The sequence below is a fragment of the Zalophus californianus genome, chromosome 11, assembly GCF_009762305.2.
Source record: "Zalophus californianus isolate mZalCal1 chromosome 11, mZalCal1.pri.v2, whole genome shotgun sequence".
Taxonomy (NCBI): domain Eukaryota; kingdom Metazoa; phylum Chordata; class Mammalia; order Carnivora; family Otariidae; genus Zalophus; species Zalophus californianus.
The window spans coordinates 4,632,552-4,653,105 of NC_045605.1; the positions used below are offsets into that span (position 1 = coordinate 4,632,552).

General features: G+C 39.9%; 1 protein-coding gene across 1 annotated transcript in view; it reads right to left on the reverse strand.

Annotated features, from left to right (window-relative positions):
- GUCY1A2 (guanylate cyclase 1 soluble subunit alpha 2) overlaps window positions 1-20,554 on the reverse strand; it is a 340,686-nt gene that overhangs the window by 124,447 nt on the left and 195,685 nt on the right. The window lies entirely within an intron of this gene.

Genomic DNA, 20,554 nt, shown 5'->3' on the forward strand with positions numbered 1-20,554 from the left:
CAACTTATTTTCAGAGGAAAGTTCTCTAATTATCCAAAGTATATGGTGGTATACTTTGAATAATTTGCAAATGCTATAACTAATAAGGGGTTAATATCCAAAAAATATAAAGAACTCATATAACTGAACACTAAAGAACACAAATAATCCAATTAAAAATGGGCAGAGGACCAGAAAAACCCTTTTCCAAAGAAAGCATACAGATGGTCAACAGACCCATGAAAAGATGCTCAGCATCACAAACATTCAGGGAAATCCAAGTCAAAACCACAATGAGATATCACCTTACACCTGTCAGAATGGCCAAAATAAAAAAAGACAAGAAGTAACAAGTATTGGTGAGGATGTGGAGAAAGAGAAACCTTCACACACGGTCGGTGGGAACGCAGGCTGGCGCAGCCACTGTGGAAAACAGGATGGAGGGTCCTCAAAAAAATTAAAAATAGAAATACCATATGATCCAATAATTCCACTTTTGGGTTTTACTGAAGGAAAAGGAAAACACTAACTCGAGAAGACATATGCACCTGAAGGTTTATTGCAGAATTATTTATAGTTAGTCAAGACAGAGAAGGAACCTAAGTGTCCATCCACAGATGAACAGATAAGGAAAACGTGGGATATATACACCCCAGAATATTACACAGCCATAAAAAAGATGAGATTGGGCCATTTGAGACAACATGGATGGACCTAGAGGGTATTTATGCCAAGTGAAATAAGTCAGCCAGAGAAAGACACATACCTTATGATTCCAGTCATAAGTGAAATCTTTTTAAAAAATGAACAAACAAAAAGCAGCAGAACAATAAATACAGAGGACTGTTGGTTGCCAGAGGGGAGGGGGAGGGGAGGTGGGTAAAATGGGTGAAGGGGAGTGGGAGATAGAAGCCTCCAGTCATGGAATGAGTAAGTCAAGGGAATTAAAACAGCATAAGGAAAACAGTCAAGGATACTGTAATAGCAATGTAATGGGACAGATGGTAGCTGCATTGTGGTGAGCACAACATAATGTATGAACTTGTCAAATCACTAAGTTGAACACCTGAAACCAATGTAACATCGTGTGTCAACTATACTGAAATTAAAAAGTATATAGTGATAAAATCCTCGATGATTCTAAAGTTCTAATTAGAGCAAAGTGATGAAATGGTTTATTAAATGTCCAAATCCAATATCACCTTTTCTGTGAAACCCTCCATGGTCCTTCCATTGGTTTTTAGCAGAAGTAACCATTTCTTCTGTTCTGTTTCAACAGCACTTTTCATACCTTTTTGCTACAGGCTTTCATCATAGGTTATAATCAAGATGTAGCCCCAACTGTGATGTCAGCTCTGTAAGAATGGGACTATGTGTTTTTTTTCATCTCTATATTCATAATGCTTATCATGGTTTCTAAAATATAGCTATTTAATAAACACCTACCAAATGAATAAATAAATCAACCATGTTTATCATGATTTTAATAAGTCATTCTAATTGTGTATTCATTTTCACCATTCATTTAATTAGCACCATGTACATGTGTGCAGAAAAAAATTGTCTCTGAACGACTAGAGATGCTTCCATCATAAACATACCAAAACTTACAAAATATGCTATTAAAGATTTAATAACCATAATTAGATTTCATGCTGACTGCATTCTAACAACGTAGTATTAAAAAGATGTACTGAATTAAATTCTGTGGGTGCTAAATTAGGGGATATGGTGAGAACAGTTAATCTAGGAATGCCAAAAGGACCATTTGGTTACCAAAATCTTATAAGGAAATATGCAGCGAAAATTGTTCCGATATCCCCAGACCTATCATGAATTTCAACATTTTCACTTCAAGACCTGTTTTCTTGTGCCAGAAAAATGGAAATAAAATCATAGGGTAAGAAAAGAAAAACAATGCAATGTGAGTCAGCAAAGGTTTTACTCCAAAGGCTGAAATATACTTCCCCCACGGAATTCCCACTGAGGAAGACATCCAGTAAATAATAAATGTCTAAATTGTGTCAATTTGGGGTGCCTGGGTGGCTCAGTCGGTTAAGCGGCTGCCTTCAGCTCAGATCATGATCCCAGGGTCCTGGGATCGAGCCCCGCGTCAGGCTCCCTGTTCAGCGGGAAGCCTGCCTCTCCCTCTCCCAGTACCTGCCGCTCTGCCTACTTGTGCTCTCTCTGTGTCAAATAAATAAATAAAATCTTTTAAAAATGTGTCAATTTACTGTCTTCCCCCTAGAAACACAGTGATCTCTTCTAATCCTCACACTTATCTCATCCTTTTGTATTTCTATACACTTTGACTTTTTATAAATGCCAGGTAACATACAGTGTAATATTGTTTCAGGTGCACAATATAGTGATTCAACACTTCCATACATCACCCGGTGCTCATCACAAAGGTGCACTCCTTTATCCCCATCACCTATTTCACCCATCTCCCCACACCCCTCCCCTCTGGTGACCATCAATGTGTTCTCTGTAGCTAAGAGTCTGTTTCTTGGTTTGTCTCTCTTTCCCCTTAGCTCACTTGTTTTGTTTCTTAAACTCCACATAGGAGTGAAATCATATGGTACTTGTCTTCCTCTGACTTCTTTTGTGAAGCATTATATTCTTTAGCTCCATCCATGCCATGGCAAATGGCAAGATTTCATTCTTTTCCATAGCTGAGTAATATTCCATTGTGTATATATACCACATGCTGTGAGCTATGTGCTTTGAAACTAACTTCTGATTTCCAGATATCAGATATCAGTATAGGCAATTATTTGTATAAGCAAACCTTTACGGCCCCTGTAAACATGCATGCTCCTAGAGCATGACCACTTCTTGAAATCCCTAACCCCCCCTCCCTCAGCAAATATCATCCTCATTATCATTTCAGCAAAAGTTTATTGAGTTCCATGAAATGTGTATTTCTAGAATTTGTACCATAAGAATACAGGTGAGTTATATGTTGCACTTTCTCTTTTAGCAGTATATGATGTAGAAGTATGGAGAAGATGGATCAATAGGTTACCAATGGATATGACACAGAAATCTAATGAAGTGCAAGATAAATGTGTACACAAAAGAATAAATTCACATTAAAATCTATATGTGATCATGCAAGCTTTTATACTACTTAGTTCTCAAATATTTGAAGTCAGTTTAACGCTCAGAAACAATAGTTATCAAGAACTAGGCAAGAAACAAACATCAAAAAATAATGGCCCACATCAAGATGTACAATTCTCATAATCAATACCCAACATACAGAAAAAATCTAAAAGATGGTTCCATCATGCTAGGCTAGATTATGTTGCAATCACAACCTAACTTCCAAATCTGCATGTATAACAAAGGCTTATTTTTGATTCATGCTACGAATTCATGTGGATTAAGGGACTGGAGGACAGGGGAGACACACGGTGCCATGTCTCTTCACTCTAGGAACAAGGCTAACAGAAGGTCCCCAACCGGGGCTGGTTGCCATGGCAGGGAAAGAGAGGTTCTGACAAACTCTGCACTAGTTCGTGCAGCTTTTTCCCAGGGGTGACATATAAAGCTTCTCAAGATTCATTCACCAAAGCAAGTCACATGGCCATGCTTAATGTAAAGGAGATGGGAAAATTCAACCACCCTTGTGCCCAGACACGAGCCAGAAATATTTGATGAGTAGCACTAATAAGTACATGAACGAATTGGTAATAGCTTAAAATTTTTCAAACATCCAGATGTCAGTAAAGTGCAGGTAATGTATCTCTATGATATTCTCTCCCTCCTTACAGATATATTCAGCATCTTAACCTGAAAATCTTGACAAAAAAAGCTACCACATTAGTAATACATCCTTCCACAAAAGTTCTATTCTTCTCTCCTCTCCCTTCATTTAATTCAGATCTGTGCAAGTTTAGCAGAATTAAGTATATGTGGAAATTTTAGTGGATTCCCTTCAAAAACATTAGTTGATTTTGCTTCACAGGGAGCAGAAAAAGTGAAAACATTAGAGATCCATTACATTTGCTCCTGAGGTGGTTTCCTTGAGTTAAACCAGTTAAACAGGTGGACATTGTAAACATACTAAAAAGACAAAAACAAAAACCTGTCTGGAAAGTTGACTATGTTCTGAATTCCTTTACGATTGACTCAGTGTTTTTTAAATAAGATCTTAAATACAACAGACACCATCTAAAATAATGCATCTCAGTTATTTTTGATATCTCCAACCTGTTCTTGAATGACCTGAGAGAAGAATAAAGATTGGCTAACCTAGTCATGGGGATGGAAAAGATAGTCTTTGCATCCTTTTCTGAACACAGAAGAGGAGGTTTATGCACTAAAAATATTATGTACAACTGTTGCCCCACTTATTATTATAGATGCTTTTATCATACTAAAAAATTTACCCATCTTGGACTATCAGCTTTTCAACCCTTTAGAGTAAAAGTCTGCACATTATTCCAGAAATAAAGGTGATGCAGATAAACTTCTTAGAGCTGTGCACTTATCCTTTTTATTTATTTTATTGTGATTTTAAAGTAATCATTTAAAAGAATTCCTGTAACATTCTTTACCCTGCCCTCCAGGCTCTTGCTCATGAAATATCTATGAGGTTTCCTGGAAATTTGGGCACACTGAGGAGGCAGCGGTGTGGGTGTGTGTTGTGGTATTGGGCTAGGATGAGCCTAAAAGAACACGGCATATAATGGGGCAATGAATAACCCCGGTCCCACAGGACTCACACCCACCCCGGTCCTTCACTCCTACAGTCCCGGTCTGTCTTCTTTTGAACTTTCTAAGACATGTAAAAGAAAGCTTGGGGAGAGGGTCAGAGCTGTCTGGCAGCCTATCTTACTGACAACCTCCCTCTCTCCCTCTAGACAGCATCAAGAAGAGAAGCAAATGAGCAAGTCTGCCATCTAGTTGTTTGCTTTCTGGCTTGGGTCCCTAAAGTCATTAAAAACAGAACGAGGAGAGAAAGGGAGAGACAGAGACAGAGAAGAGTAGAGAGGTACTGGAGTGAGGTGTAGGCAGAGAGAGGAAGTCTACAAAGGAAACACATCTTTTCTCTCCAGCTCTCTCCACGACTTGTTCACCCAGTTGTGATCACATGGGTGAAAGGGGGCTAAGAAACATGCCACATTCTTCATGGGCTCTTTGGCTGTGGCTAAGAATGTGTGATTCCTAGAAAGGATACCATATTTACCCTTGCTGAGAGCATGGAGCCACACCTGCCAGCCCAATCACCTGTCTGTCATCAGGTATGGTTCCTGAATGACAGTGGAAGGGGGCTAGACAGAAGAGTTTTCCAGTGGTTGGTAGGGAGCCTGAGTCCACAGGAGGTGCTGAAGGTCCCCAACACACAGAAACCAGATAATGGGGTTGCTGGTGGTCTGGACACAGATTATCCAAAAGGCTGGAGAGAAGAGGGAGAACATGGAACAGGCCTTTATGAAGACTTACCAGTACCAAAAACTCAGGAAAAACTTGGGACTTGGGTAGATTGAGGTCCCTTACATACGGCCCTTCACCTCACACAGGCTCAGCAGCTTTCCATTATTTATGTCCCTGTTTTCCCAGATACTCAGCAGGGTGGGTAAAATGAGCTCCTGTCCAAAGATGAGAATTCAGGTGGTGGTCACCAACCAGAGGTCTTAGGGCCATGGAATGATCCCCTGGAATATGAGCAACTTGCCACAGGCATTAAACATGAACCCAGGTTTTCACTGTTCTGGAGGTTGGGGTTCTTGAAGATACAATGATCCTCTTTAAATATGATTCTTAAGTACCTACGTTAGAAGCAGGTGGGTGGCTCAGTTGGTTAAGCGTCTGCCTTCAGCTCAGGTCATGATCTCAGGGTCCCGGGATCGGGCCTCGCATCGGGCTCCCTGCTTCACGGGGAGTCTGCTTCTCCCTCCCCCCCTACAGCTCCAGCACATGCTCTGTCTCTCTCAAACAAAAAGATGGAGAAGGAGGAGGAAGGGAGGGAGGGAGGAGGAGGAAGAAGAACAGGAAGAAGGAGAGGAAGAAAGAGGAGAAGGTGGGAAGGCCCCGACTCAGACAAGGCTTCAAGCAAGTAGATGAAGGTGCTGTCGTCTTCAGCACACTTCCTTGGCTTAGACAAAATGATGCATGTCCATAAAAGCCACATTCTTGTGGATGAGAGCGCTGAAGGAGTGGGGGCGCTGGGGGGAGGGTGTGGTACCGAGAAGCCAGCACATACACATCACTGCTGGCCACACAGAGGTCCAGCAACTGACGGCAGGTCATCTGGAGCAAGAACAATTTCCAAAGGTAGAAGTGACTCACACTGGTACCCAAACGACTTGAGTATCTCCATGGGCTGCCCTGCCCAAAGTAGTCTGATTTTCCTTCACGTAGTAGGTAGTTTTGTAGGAATTGGGCCACAGTTCCCCTTTAGCGATAACAGCAACTCCGTCAGAGTCACGGAGGCTGTAGTCTGAAGTGAAGAAGGTGACGGAGCTACAGGGGATGTCCTGTTCCTGCAAATGAAAGACTGGAGCATGGGGTCCCGATCCTAGGTTTAGAATGGACAAGAATGACACTTGTCCAGAAGATCTGACCTCATGGTGTTCTTTAATGATCGCCTTGTTTCTGCAGTAAGAGTTTGTTCCAAAGACCTTGAACTTGTAGCCTGTCCTGAGATGTCTGCACTCATTCATCAGTGATTGGTATAAAACCTTAGCAAATCTGCTCTGTGGCCCTTAAGTATGGCTGTTGGGGGGGGGGGGCTGGTTCAAAAGGTGGGGTCTCACAACACGGGTGTATTTTGGTTGACGCATGTCATGGCCTCACCCAAGTGCCACTGCATTTACCCCGGCCTGGGCTCCAGCTGGAGGAAGGCCCTGTCAGCCTGGGCACCAGCTGTCCCTCCTCCACACTCAAGGAAGTTCTTGAAGAGACCACATTCAGGGGCCGGAGCCCTGCTGCTCCTTTCACTTCTAATCACTTCATTCTCCTTCACCATCTCCCTTCCCTTCACAGGAACATCCCTCCCTTATCTTCTCCTCCACGTGCTCCTTCACTTTTTCCTTCTCCAGCATTCCTGTCTCTCCTCCAGCTCTTCATCCGCTACTTGCCTCTGCCGCCATGGAGAAGGTGGCACACCTCAGTCGTCCCCTGAGACCTCTAGGACACCGTGAACCAGACCTCCGCAGGCACTCCAGCGAACATTGACAGGGTGTAGTGGGGGGGCTGCCTCCTGAAGGCAGGTCGCTCACCAGGACCAGAGGTGCGGGACAAAACTGAGGTTTCACAGGCGACGGCTGGCAGGATGGGGTAGCCTGGACATGGCTACACCCCGGCCACCCCAGCTCTAAAGGAGGGGGCACCACTGGTCCCAGTTCCTGGGATTAGACAGAACGGAAACTTCAACTCAGCCAAAAGAGGCGCTACCTCCCACGGAGGGGGTCAAGAAGCAGCCTACACCTCCTTAACACATTCATTTCATTAGACATTTTATTGGGAATCCACCTGCACATATTAATACCCTTCCTATACAATATGATTATCAGAAAGCAAAATTATTAAGCTGTCCTTTTTAGTTTTTGTAAATAATCTTGTAGTCATCCAATATGAGCACCTTCATTTTAGGGTCCTATTTCATGATGATAAAGGTTGATATTCTGGAAATTATTCTGATGTATTAATGAGTAAACGTTGCAAAGTCTAGCACTCTGTACTGGTCCTTATGCCGTCTCTGAGATGAGTCATTAAAGTGACCTCATAATACTTCTAACTTTCTATCTCTATTGATGTTACCCCTTGTCACACGGGAACTGAAAGTCTTCATTTGGCATCGTCATTAACCAGACCGGCACTTCAGAGAGAGGAGTCTCCGTACACCGACACTGACTCTTTGCACACTCGCAGGAAAATAAAAGGTCATCCGCTCCTAAAGTCCACTGTCATTGCTACCAGTGGATTGCTGCTTTCCCCGGGATAGCTTTTAAGTCACAGCCTGATTATCCTCAGAGATCCTGACTCAGAGGATGGGTTGAAACCAGGTTTATTTACTCTTTTGAAACCTTGAAAACCTCGTGGATATGCTCATTATTTTGAAAGATGTCTCACAAAGAGAAGACGAAAAACTATTTCTATCTCACTGGGTACACAGCTTTTAGGGCACGTTCCCAGCACAGCAACCTAGACAAACAAAGTCTATCTCAAGAAGGAGCCCTTACCTTCAAGTTTTTTTTTTTTTTCCCCTCCTTCTGGGTCTGTAACTCTAATACACATATCCGATGGATAAATTTCTGTCTCTAGCATGATATCATGTTGGTGTATGTGGGTGTGTTTCTGTGTTTATATTCTCCCCCTACTAGATACTTATATAACTTTTTCTATGTCTGAACCCTAGCATAGTAGCAAGATGGTCTTTAAGAGTTTTATTGAATGCTTTAAACTGTATCTAATTTCTACATTTATCGGTTGGAATTGTCAAGTTTTCAAATGCAAAACTCAGAACCACCTATATAAAAATCACCCAGGGGGTAACTTGCTCAAAATGAGATCCCCAAGGTCTCACACCCAGATCTACTAAATCAAAATATAGGTATAAGGCCCAGCTATCTGCATTTTCACATGATCTCAGGTATATTTTATGATTTCCAAAGTTTGAAGACTTCTGGTATATTATGTGAGCTAAAAACACTACAATTTTCACCCAGATATTCACCTTTTTTTTTTCAAGACCCAAAGAGCTCCTTGAAAGGATGAAGGAAAAGAAAAGCACTGCTACTCCTGAACCCGAGCCATCCTACATACTCCTGCTCTATCTTCTACCCAATCTGTAGGGCAGTAAACTTCTCCAGACACTTCCTTATCTGCCAAAACCTTAAACTACAACTCCTAGCCCAGACATACCCTCCATCCCGCCAACACACCCAAAATGCTGAGTCATTTGGCATAGTAGGCATTCAATGACCCAAAGAAAGTTTGTTGAGTTCAATTAAATACATCCACGTCAATTGTGTATAATGGTTTAGCAGCTCGAATGGAAACAAATTTAAGCATTTACTGATAAAAGCCACCTCAAAAAATCCCTCGGTCTTTACAAAAAAAAAAAAATCTGTCTAATTATATTCATTTTGGTTGATTTTCTGACCCAAATACTACTTCTTTTAAGGATGTCTCTACAGTGCTCAGCCGATACAGCATTGGAAAGGAGGTCATGGATAGAAATAGAACAGTGATTTGGCCTGTGAACTACTCCCAAATGAGGGAAAATAGATTCCAAATGACTGCCTATCAGAGAAAGTTTTTTCCTGATAAAACGCTCAGTAGATCAGTCAGTGCAAACTCCACTTTGTTCCCAGGGATCTCAACCATGTGGAATATGCTGTTGTCAGGCCCCAGGTTATTTACAATAAAAGTTAACAAATACTGGGTCATGTGAACAAAGACAAATACATTGAAATACCAAGTCAAAATTTCTTTCTAATTTCTTGTAGGATCATCAATGACAGGGCTCCAACTTTCCACTTTCATCCCATACCACCACTTTAATTTACCCTATGCTCCGATCAAAATGAGTAACTCAAAGTTCTTGGCAAACTTTCTGTATCTCCCATCACCATGTTTATACTGGGTTACTGTTCTACTTGGAATCATCCATTCACTCTTTAGAAAATGATTACTGAGTCTATTATTTTCAAGAAAAGTTTTCTAGAGATTCCTGATCTGACAGAACTTTAAACATTGTCCCTAGAGAACAGTGAATGTCTGCGATATTTTCATAAACATGTAAGAGTTAAATATTGTTGAATTGATGTCACAAAAACAGTTTCGAGACTTACAATAAAGCTATAGTAATCAAGGCACAATAATACTGAAGGAATAGACAAATACATCAGTGGAACAGAACACTGAATCCAGATGTAGATTCCCATTAATATAGGCAACTGATCTTTGGCAAAGGAGCAGGGGAAACACAATGGAGCAAAGATAGTCTTTCAACAAATGATGCTGAAACAAACGGACATCCACATGCAAAAAAATGAATGTAGACACAGACTTGACACACTCCACAAAAAAATTAACTCAAAATTAACAGACCTACATGTAAACTGGAAAACTATAAAACTCCTAGAAGATAAGAGAAAACCTAGATGGCCTTGGGGATGGTGATTGATGCCTTTCTAGATACAATACTAAAGACAGGATCTATGAAAGAAATAACTGATAAATTGAAAGTGCACTTAATTAAAATTAGAGCCTTCTGCTCTGTAAAAGATAATATCAAGAGAAATGAGAGGACAAGCCAGAGACTGGGAGAAAATATTTGCAAAAGACATATGTGATAAATGACTTGTAAAACTCTTAAAACTCAACCAGAAAACAAATAACCCAATTAAAAAATGGGCCAAACACCTTCATAGACACCTCACCAAAGAAGATATATAGATGGCAGATAAGCATATGAAAAGAGACATCACATCATAGGTCATCAAAGAAATGCAAATTAAAACAATAATGTAGTTACCACATGCCTATTAGACTAGCCAAAATCCAGAACACTGACAACACCAAATGCTGACGAGGACGTGAAGCAATAGGAAATCTTTCATTGCTGTTGGGAATGCAAAATGATAAAGCCTCTTTGAAAGACATTTTGATGGTTTCTTACACAACTAAATATACTATATGACTGATAACATATGAATGATCCAGCAATTGCACTCTTTGGTGTTTACCAAAGGAAATGAAAACTTAAGCCCATATAAAAACCTACTCACAGATGTTTACAGAAGCTTTATTCATAACTGTCAAAAGTTGGAAGCAACCAAGATGTCCCTCAGTAGGTAAATAAAAAAATAAAGGGTGGAACATCCAGAAATGGATTATTATTCAGTACTAAAAAGGAATGATCAAACCACAACAAGACACAGAGACCTAAGCACATATTACTAAGTAGAAGAAGCCAATCTGGAAAGGTATGTACTGTAGGATTCCAACTATATGACCTTCTGGAAAAGGTAACACTATGGACACAGTAAAAAGATCAGTGGTTGACGGTGAGTGACAGATAAGGACAGGGATGCCTACGTGGAGCACAGAGGATTTTTAAGGCAGTGAAAATATTCTGTATGATGCTATAACGATGAAGATATGTCATTATACATTTGCCCAAACCCACAGAATGTGCCATACAAGAGTGAACTATAAGGCAAACTATGGATTTGTGGTGATTACAATGTGTCAGTGTAAGTTCATCATTGGTAAAAATGTACCATTCTGGTGACTGATGTTGATAATGGATAAGCCTACAGGGGCAGGGGGTATACGGGAAATTTCTGTACCTTCCTCTCAATTTCATTGTAAACCTAAAACGGCTCTAAAAAATTCAGTTTTCTTTTAAAAAGTGAATAGTGCAGCCCAATGAGCAAATCAAATGGAAATATGTCATTACAAATTTGTTTCTTAAAGGAAGACAATCTGATGTCCATAAAGCCCAATAGCCTCAGGTATCGGTGGAATTATTATCTTTTTTCCTCCTAGATTTAGCTTAGACAACAAGCTTTCCCCAGCCCCTCTTCCAGGAATCAAATGTGTCACATGCTTCCAAGTCCATTTTCATGCTCTGTCTTTTCTGATCCTTCAAATCCTTCAGTAGAATGTTATCTTTGCTTTTTGTAGAAACTCAGTAAAGCTTGGCTTCAGCATATCATACACTGCAGTCATCTGTGTTTGTACTTTATCACCCTGTCTAGATTACTAGGTCATTTACTTTTAAAGGCAAGGATAATATCCTGGTTATCTTTTTAAGTCCTGCGGGGGCTAACAGAGTGCTAGCACAATAGATGCTTAGAGAATTATGACTGCGTCAAATTGTATTATAAACATCTCTATCAAGAGCTAGGTCAATATAGATAATGTATAAATTACCTTTCAAAATCAAAGTCATTGTTAACAATCAACTCAGGTTGAGCCTACATAATACCAAATCAAGAACATATTCAGGTGATCAGGCGATTTGCATGAATAATAGAAGTATTTCTATTAAGTAGACAAAATTAACCACTTCCTTCAGATTTCCAACACTGACTCAAGCCTCTCATACACACCTGCCACTCCAGGGAACGTTACCACCATTTCTCAGTTGAATGATGGTAATAATATCCTTATGTTCTGCTTTTGCTCACTAACTCCCCACCTGAGATCTATACCCCACATCATTTTTAAAGTGTTTTTTATGAAGCAAATCTACTTGTGTCACTCCTCTATTCAAAAAACCTTCAATAACTTCACTTTGTTCCCATGATTAAGATCAAAACCCTTAAAACGGCTAAAACACCTATAGGTTCTAGTTCCTACCTACCTCTCTATCTTTACCTTGTGCTACTCTTGCATTAAGTCTGACCATGGTGATCTTCATTTAGTTGTTCCGATTTCATCATGTTCCTTTCTGACTCGGAGCCTTTACATATCCTGACCGCACTACATCGAATCCTCAACTCCCAACATCTTTCCTACCCAATTAGCTCCTTCTCATCCTTCAGATCTCTATTTAAAGGTCATCTCCTCAGGGATGCCTTCCTGAACTCCTAGACTAAATCACGTGTCTCTACCACAGGCTCTCATAACACCACATAATTTTTCTCAGTCATTCTTATGGTAGTTTATAATTACATATTTTTTGAGTAGTGATTAATCACTGTCTTCCTCATTAGACTGTGAACTTCATCATTGGTAAAAATGTACCATTCTGGTGACTGATGTTGATAATGGATAAGGCTACGGGGGCAGGGAGTGCCTGACATACCATGTGCCTGACACGTGGTATGTGCTCAAGAAACATTTCTTTAAGGTATAAATGGGTGAAAGTAGTTGGTCAAGTTGTGGACCACCTTAAGACCATGAAGTCTTAAGACCTCCCCAAGCACCCTTCTGGAATGGAAAAAGCCTGAGCAATGCTCAATCCACCATCTATTAGCTTTGTGACCTCAAACAAGTTCTTTAATCTTTTTGTCTCATTTTCATCTTCTGTGAAAGGCAGATAATATCTATTTTACAAGGCTGCTGAAAAGATTAAATAATTTTGTACCTCTCTAGTGAAACCATAATTTTAATTAATCACTAACTGTCTATGTAATTATTTGTTTAATGTTTAACCCCAATGCTCAATTACAAGCACCTAAGAATTTGGACCATGCTTGCCTTAGGTACCACTATGCTCCAAGGCTTATTAGCTTAGTCTGTAGAATACAGTAGGTGATCAATAATTATTTGTTGAAGATAAATCAATAAGCATATATAAAGAATTTAGCATGGTACCTGGCACATAGTAGGCATTCAACAAATATCAATGTAGATTGAAGGTTTGTGTCCCCCCCAAGTTCCTATGTTGAAACCTAATCCCCAGTGTAAGGTTATTGGGATATAGGGCTTTGGGGAAGTGATCAGAGACCTTTGGGAGGTGTCTACCCTCATGCATGAGATTAGAGTCCTTACAAGAGGGACCTCAGAAGGTGAGCATCCTTGTCCCTTCCACTATGTGAGGACACAGCAAGAAGACAGCCATCCATAAACCAGGAAGTGAGCCCTCACTAGACGCCGAATTTGCTGACACCTTGATCTTGGAATTCCCAGCCTCCAGAACTGGGAGGAATAAAATTCCGTTATTTGCAAGCTACCCGGTCTATGGTATTTTTGTTACAGCATTCCAAATGGACTCACTCTTCTTCCCTCCCTTCATAGCAAATTCCCCATGATACCCTCTAGCCCTGATCTTCTTTCATTTGAATGGAAATGGAGTCAGCTGCTCGCACTGTTCATTAATTCACAAGGTATTTACTACAGATAGTTATTATTTTGAATTATGTATAGAAAACATCCCAACAATAATCTGCTGAGCACAATTTATGTGTCCACTGTGACAAAAATGTTAGATCAGTACTACTGTTCCCACTTTGTAGAGGCAGAAGGTAGGCACAGGTATGTGATGTGACTTAATTAAGTAACAAGACAGAATTAAAATGAGCTTTTCAGGGGCACCTGGATAGCTCAGTCGTTAAGCATCTGCCTTCGGCTGAGGTCATGGTCTCGGGGTCCTGGGATCGAGCCCCGCATCGGGCTCCCTGCTCAGCTGGAAGCCTGCTTCTCCCTCTCCCACTCCCCCTGCCTGTGTTCCCTCTCTCGCTGTGTCTCTGTCAAATAAATAAATAAAAATCTTAAAAAAAAAAAAATGAGCTTTTCAGGCTTGATATCCAATACCTGTCCCCCTACACTTAAATGTCACTGCACAGTCATAAGCAAATTCAACAGTCTCATCTGGCCTCCCTGGGAGAGTCAAAGAAACTTCTTTCATCAGAGCGCTGAAATATGCCCTACCATGAGGCAGTGACATGAGTAATGAAATTAGGTTAATGGGAAAAAGGGAGAAGTACAAAATTTTCTTTCCATGACAGAAGAAATCTATACAGTATCAAACTTTGAGTATCCAAGGAAAATAGGAAATTAAAAAATATTGCTTTGGACTATTTTAAGAACAGCATTATCTTAACAGGCAGCTTTCATACGTTCCAACATTTGGATACACAGCTGAATCAGCAGTCCAATAAGAATTTTGCTTCAGCTGATTTCTTACAGTTTTCTATATTATTAAATTCCTGTTAACAATTTCAAAGCTTGAAAAATGTATCGAAATAGCAAATGTTTATAATCAAATACTTGAATTTAAGATAACAAATTTAAATTCTCATTTTTCCACCTTAAAAAACCTTTACAAAAACAAACCCAAATCATTTCAAATTTGCCATATATGAATAACCTATTAACAGACAATCAGCAGGGTTGATTTTCACTTTGGGAACATTTTCCTAGCCAACTACATATAGCTCTAACACGGAATATTTAGAATCTTAGAATCTCATGGAATGAAGTGACCTTTTGAGATTTCCTTCTACCTATTCCATCAAAAGATTGTAGTTTGTGTTTGAATCACTCCAGTGACCAGAGTATACAGCTCTAGCCAATCTATTTCATTTTGGGGAACACTGACTTTCATAAGGATATTCTACTGTGCTTAAAGTATTTTTTTTTTTTAACTTCTGCGTAAAGATTCTCTTTAGCCTCCCGGAACCAGAGAGACCGAGTCTTTATGAAATCCAACACATAATAAAAAATGGTACAGATTTGCTGAGTGCCTTTAAAAAGGAGACCTAGTTATATTCTTAACTCTAGGCTAAAATTCAAATGGCAATTTAAAATTTCAAACTCATCCTTCAACTATTATCTCAAGAGCCTCGTGTTCATGATAAAGGGTTTTGGCTATTCTTTTTGCTCTCTCAACAGTCCTGTGACATACCCAACATTCTCATTGTAAGGTATGAAATTTGTCTTGTGATTTTCAGTTGTGGGATGCAGGATACCAGTTTATGAAACATACATATATAAAAGCTGGAACAATCTTTGATCCTACTTCTGCGTCTAATTAGGAATGGCAGATATTTGATACATGACTGATTTCAATCACTGTTTTCTACAATATGAACTTTTAGCTGAATCAGAACTAAATTCAAATAACATCTCTGCTACTTACTAAAACTCATCTTCAAAAGGGACATAAGCATACATATACCACAGTGTTCTTCTGGAAAATACATGAGATATCACAATTAAGGCATTTAGCACTGTGTTTAGAACATAGTTTATAGGGGCACCTGGGTGGCTCACTTGGTTAAGTGACTGCCTTCGGCTCAGGTCATGATCCCAGGGTCCTGGGATCGAGCCCTGCTTCGAGCCCCACATCGAGGCCCACATCGGGCTCCCTGCTCGCGGGCTCCCTGCTTGCGGGAAGACTGCTTCTCCCTCTCCCACTCCCCCTGCTTGTGTTCCTTCTCTATCAAATAAATAAAATCTTTTAAAAAAAAATAGAACACAGTTTATATTTAGTATATGTGAATTGCATTTTTTAGTTCCATTTGGCTTTCAGAAATTTTCATATTTAAATCACTGTGTTTTAAGTGGTAAAAAGTGGGAGGTTATGTACTATATTTCTGCTACATAACAAACATTAATTAAAGGTTGGTGAGGAAGGTAACAGAAACAATCCAATTCAAAAAGATTTACAGACTGGACTGAGGCTATCCTATCAAATAAGCGACAGGCAGCTGTCCTGTCTAGAAGATCATTTTCCATTTTAGTAAATTCATCCAATACCCAGGTATTACAAACCTTGATGGGAATATAACTGACATATTCACATTCTAAAGCTTGCCAGAAATCCTCGGCTAAAGAGCCTCAGGGTAACAGAAATGATTATGTGATGACAATAATTTTTTACAAAAAAATTGATATTTTTAAAATGAAATTTTTGAATAAACATATCGGAGTAACTCACGGACTAGATGGTAAGCTTAGAAGTGCGAAATGTATACAAAGTTACAAAGTAAAAGCTAGGTGCTCACAGTGTTCTCATCAAGGTGTTAGTGACAAGGGCAAACATGCTGGTGAGCTCAGAGCTTAACTTCTTCACAGTTTATTGATACACAACAAACAGACACTCTGTAACAACATAAGCTCCGTAAAGGCTAGTGAAAAATCTTTCACTTGCTCCATGGGGTAACATTACCCTTATAGATATAGGAATTGCTAGCAACATGGGCTTCATATAAGAAGACTTGCTAGATACTTGTGTCATACATTTCCAGACTGTTTTTAGAGTTGAGAGACATTTCCTTGGTGTCTTATTCCACTCAGGCTGCTATAACAAAAATACCATAGATTAGGTGGCTCAAAAAACAGGACTTTCTTTCTCACAGTGTTGGTGGCTGGAAAATCCAAGATAAAGGTGCCGGTTGATTCAGTCCCCGGAGGAGGGTGCACCTCCTGGCTTGCAGATGGCTACCTTCTCCCTGTATCCTAACTTGGCAGAAAGAGAGGGAACTCTGGTCTCTTCCTCTTCTTATAACGACCCTGATCCCATCATGGGGTCCTTTCCTCAGAACCCCATCTAAACCTAATTAATAACCCTTCCAAAGGCCCACTCCAAATACCATCACATTGGGGGTTAGGGTTTCAATAAATGAACTTTGGGAGGATGCAAATATTCAGCCCATAACACCTGGTAGCATAAAAATAAAAAACACCAATCTCTTAGCAGCTGCCACCATTCTTGAGAAGATTAAAAATCAATAGGGGTAAAAAGAACCACCCACAAATACTCTGTTTGATAAAGTCAGCAAGACACTTCATCAGTTTCGATTTCTGCTTGGTGATCCAAGTTATTGTATAGCCTTCTCTGTGTTTCAGAATTTGTCACAACACAAAAAGAAAATATTTGAATATAGAAGGAACATCATTTGGGATGTCAGATCAAAACAAAAAAAAAAATAAACATTTTAGGTTCAGTTTCATAGTGTTGGTCATAGACATTGCACGAGTCAATATTACTGAAAGAAACACTATCATCTTCATAAATTCCATTTTGTAACGGGTTATTCAGATAAAAGTGAAGACAGACTATGGACCCATCCTCAGGAATGAGGATCCACAAGGACCCAGTGACAATGCCACGAAAAATGCGTGTCAGGGAGCTTCTCTCTTAGCCCCTACTTTGACCTCTCTCCATACCCTTCCCTCATACACTTTCTCTGGTACACAATGTAATTCTAATAGCCTGAAAGAATGCACCCAAGCAAATGAGCATTTCATCTATTTCTAATAAGCACTGGCCCCCCAGTATTTACATACAAACACACACACATACAAGCATGTTCACAGAAAACACACACCTACTCACCATCTATGCCCAGAAACACCCATTTGAGAAAGGACAGTTAGCACGGATATTTACTACCATGGACCAGACACTGCAATTAGCACTTTATAGGTATTGCATTTAAAAGCTCATAAAATATAACTAAGAGGTAGATGAAATTAGTTTATTTACAGATGGTGAAACTCAAACAGAGATGGTAAGTAAGGGGTTAAATGTAGCAGGACCAGAACTCCAAGGAATGCAGGGTAAGTCAGCAGCAGAATTCAGCAGCTCGGCTGAAGGCAGAGGCGGGAACATGCAAAATCATCTGCCCTTCCCCTTGTTTCTCCCTAATCTCCAGCCTAAGTACTTGCTCAAGGCAAAAATTTAAATGAGGCAAAACCCTGGTCCGGTAATTTTTAGGGCATTAATGTATTTTGAAAGTGACAATACAATCCCCCTAGTAGAAAAGATATCAGAACAGAATGCTTATCTGTGACTTGCACCTTACCTTATAAAGCATATAAATTAGTTCTTCTCTACTCATTAAAGTTAGGCTAAAAATATATACTAATTTCCATAACATTTTATAAGCTTCCATGGGAGTCATACCCTGTTACCAAGCGAGTGAGTCAAAAATGTTTATTAAGTGAATGAATGATATGAAAAATATATATATATTCACTTCAGAAATTCCTGTTTTCTAGACTTATGAGAAGACACTGTGACTTCATTTCTAGCAAAAATCAGTGGCACTGATGTTGATGGAAACCCCTGAGAAGAACTGGTACAAATCTTTGTTAACTTTAATTTCAAAAGTATGTGCACTGATCATTAAAGTAGAAAATATGTAAATCTCGGGGGAAAAAAAAAATGAACCAGTCACTCACTCATTACCAAATGGAACTGGCATTCTGTGCTGGGAAATGGAGTAAGATGATAGATACATATTTCTAAAATTCCAAGAATAACCTAAGTGCTTAAGAATTTTAAAAGGCTATTTTATCATAAAACAAACCAAGGGGAAAGGAAGGCATTTCAGTATTTCTTGTTTTTTTTTTTCCCTACAGAATCCAATTCATGCTAGAGTGATATCCTTGAGATTCTGCTTCATTTTCTGAAAGCCGGCTGAAGGTCCAGTGAACAAAGGCTGTGGGAGTGCTCCATATTGTCAACGGACAAGACAAATCAAAATTCGAGGCATCGAGTTCTGTAGCCTGGTAAGTTTGCGAAATGTCTGCTTTAACCAGTTTACAAACCACTAGCTTATCAGTGCAAAGCATATGCAGTCTTCACCAAGACATCTGAATCCAAAGGGGTGCCTGACTTTCAGTTGCCCTGGGGTACTAACATGCCTACTCAAAACTGAACTCTGTCCATCTGATATATAAGCCTTTCTATTGTGGATATTTACCACCTTTTACTTCTGTGTTCTGTATTCATTTTTAGGATGTACAGGCTTTTTCCACAAAACCGTTCAGGAGCTACAGTTAAAAGGAGTCTACAGCTCATAGACCAAAGCAGAACAATCTACTTATATAAATTATGTGAAATGCATATGATCCTAATGGATTTCTAGCTCTTTTTATTGGTGTTGTATTTATAAAGTTTAGAGGTTATAACGTGAACAGTGTTTCCACTGGTTTTCAGAGATTTTCAGAACTCAAGCTATCTGGCAATTTTCAAGTTATATTAATGTCAAGAGTGTCCTTCCAAATATGTTCTATTCATTTTCAAGAATGGATAGAATTCACTGGCTAACTCCAGGTTCTCTGTGGGTCTAATCCCTGTTTCAGCATTTAAAAGCTCAGTGGACATCCTTATATCCTTCGATGAGGCTGCATTATTTGGTTACCCGTTGACTCTACAGAGGGGGTCCTATGCATCCGCTGGTTCTCAGGCTGGTCCCAGAGAGGGAAAAGACTCCGGTTCTGTTATCAGTTGGTCCTGATGCCTATCTTCATACTTGCTGCCTGGACAGAGTGCCCGATTTCCAGTTCCAGGAATCCAGTCTCCTTATGCTCAGTGCCGAGGTCTTGTTCCCCTGAGTCTGGATTTCTGTTCCTTCCTACTTTGCTGTACTCAGCTTTTCCACATGAACTTAGAATACTTGCATTCCCTTGTCAATATGAACTTTGTGTTGGTTTTCAGATGATCAACATCAGGTTCCTTGATCTAACAGATCTTCTGGCATTTTCTGGCTGCTCTGTCTTGTTTTTCTACCCTTTCTCCCCAGCCCACGTTGGACAGTGACGCTCAGTGTTTAGCTTCACTGCCATGTGCAAACCAAGCTTGGGGTTGGCAATGGAAATGCTCTTTCTACTCCCACCAAAAATGAGGAGAGGATTTTATTACTAACATTTTTTAAGGGTTTCCTGGGCAAGGTGATTTTTAAAAATCAACTTTTATTCATTTTATTATTTTAAAATTATATTGCCTATTGCCCACTGTTCCATTCTTGGTATGCTGTTTCTCCATAAAAAGAATTAGGAGAGAAGATGCTACTGGTTTCTGACAAAAAAAGGAGGATGGCAGATGGGAGAGTCCACGGCTTTTTTTTTTTTTTTTTTTTTTTTGAGAGAGAGAGAGAGCGAGCAGAGAGAGAGGCGCAGAGGGAGAGGGACAGAGCGAATCTTAAGCAGACTCCACACCCAGCATGGAGCCCAATGTGGGGCTCAATCTCACGACCCTGAGATCACAACCTGAGCTGAAATCAAGAGTCGGATGCTCAACTGACTGAGCCAGCTAGGCGCCCGAAGAGTCCCCAACTTTTAAACGCAGCTTCTCAAAACTCTGATTTGCTACTAGAAGGGAAACGGGCAGATTTGGGCAATGCAATCACAGAACTTTTCTTCCAACAGT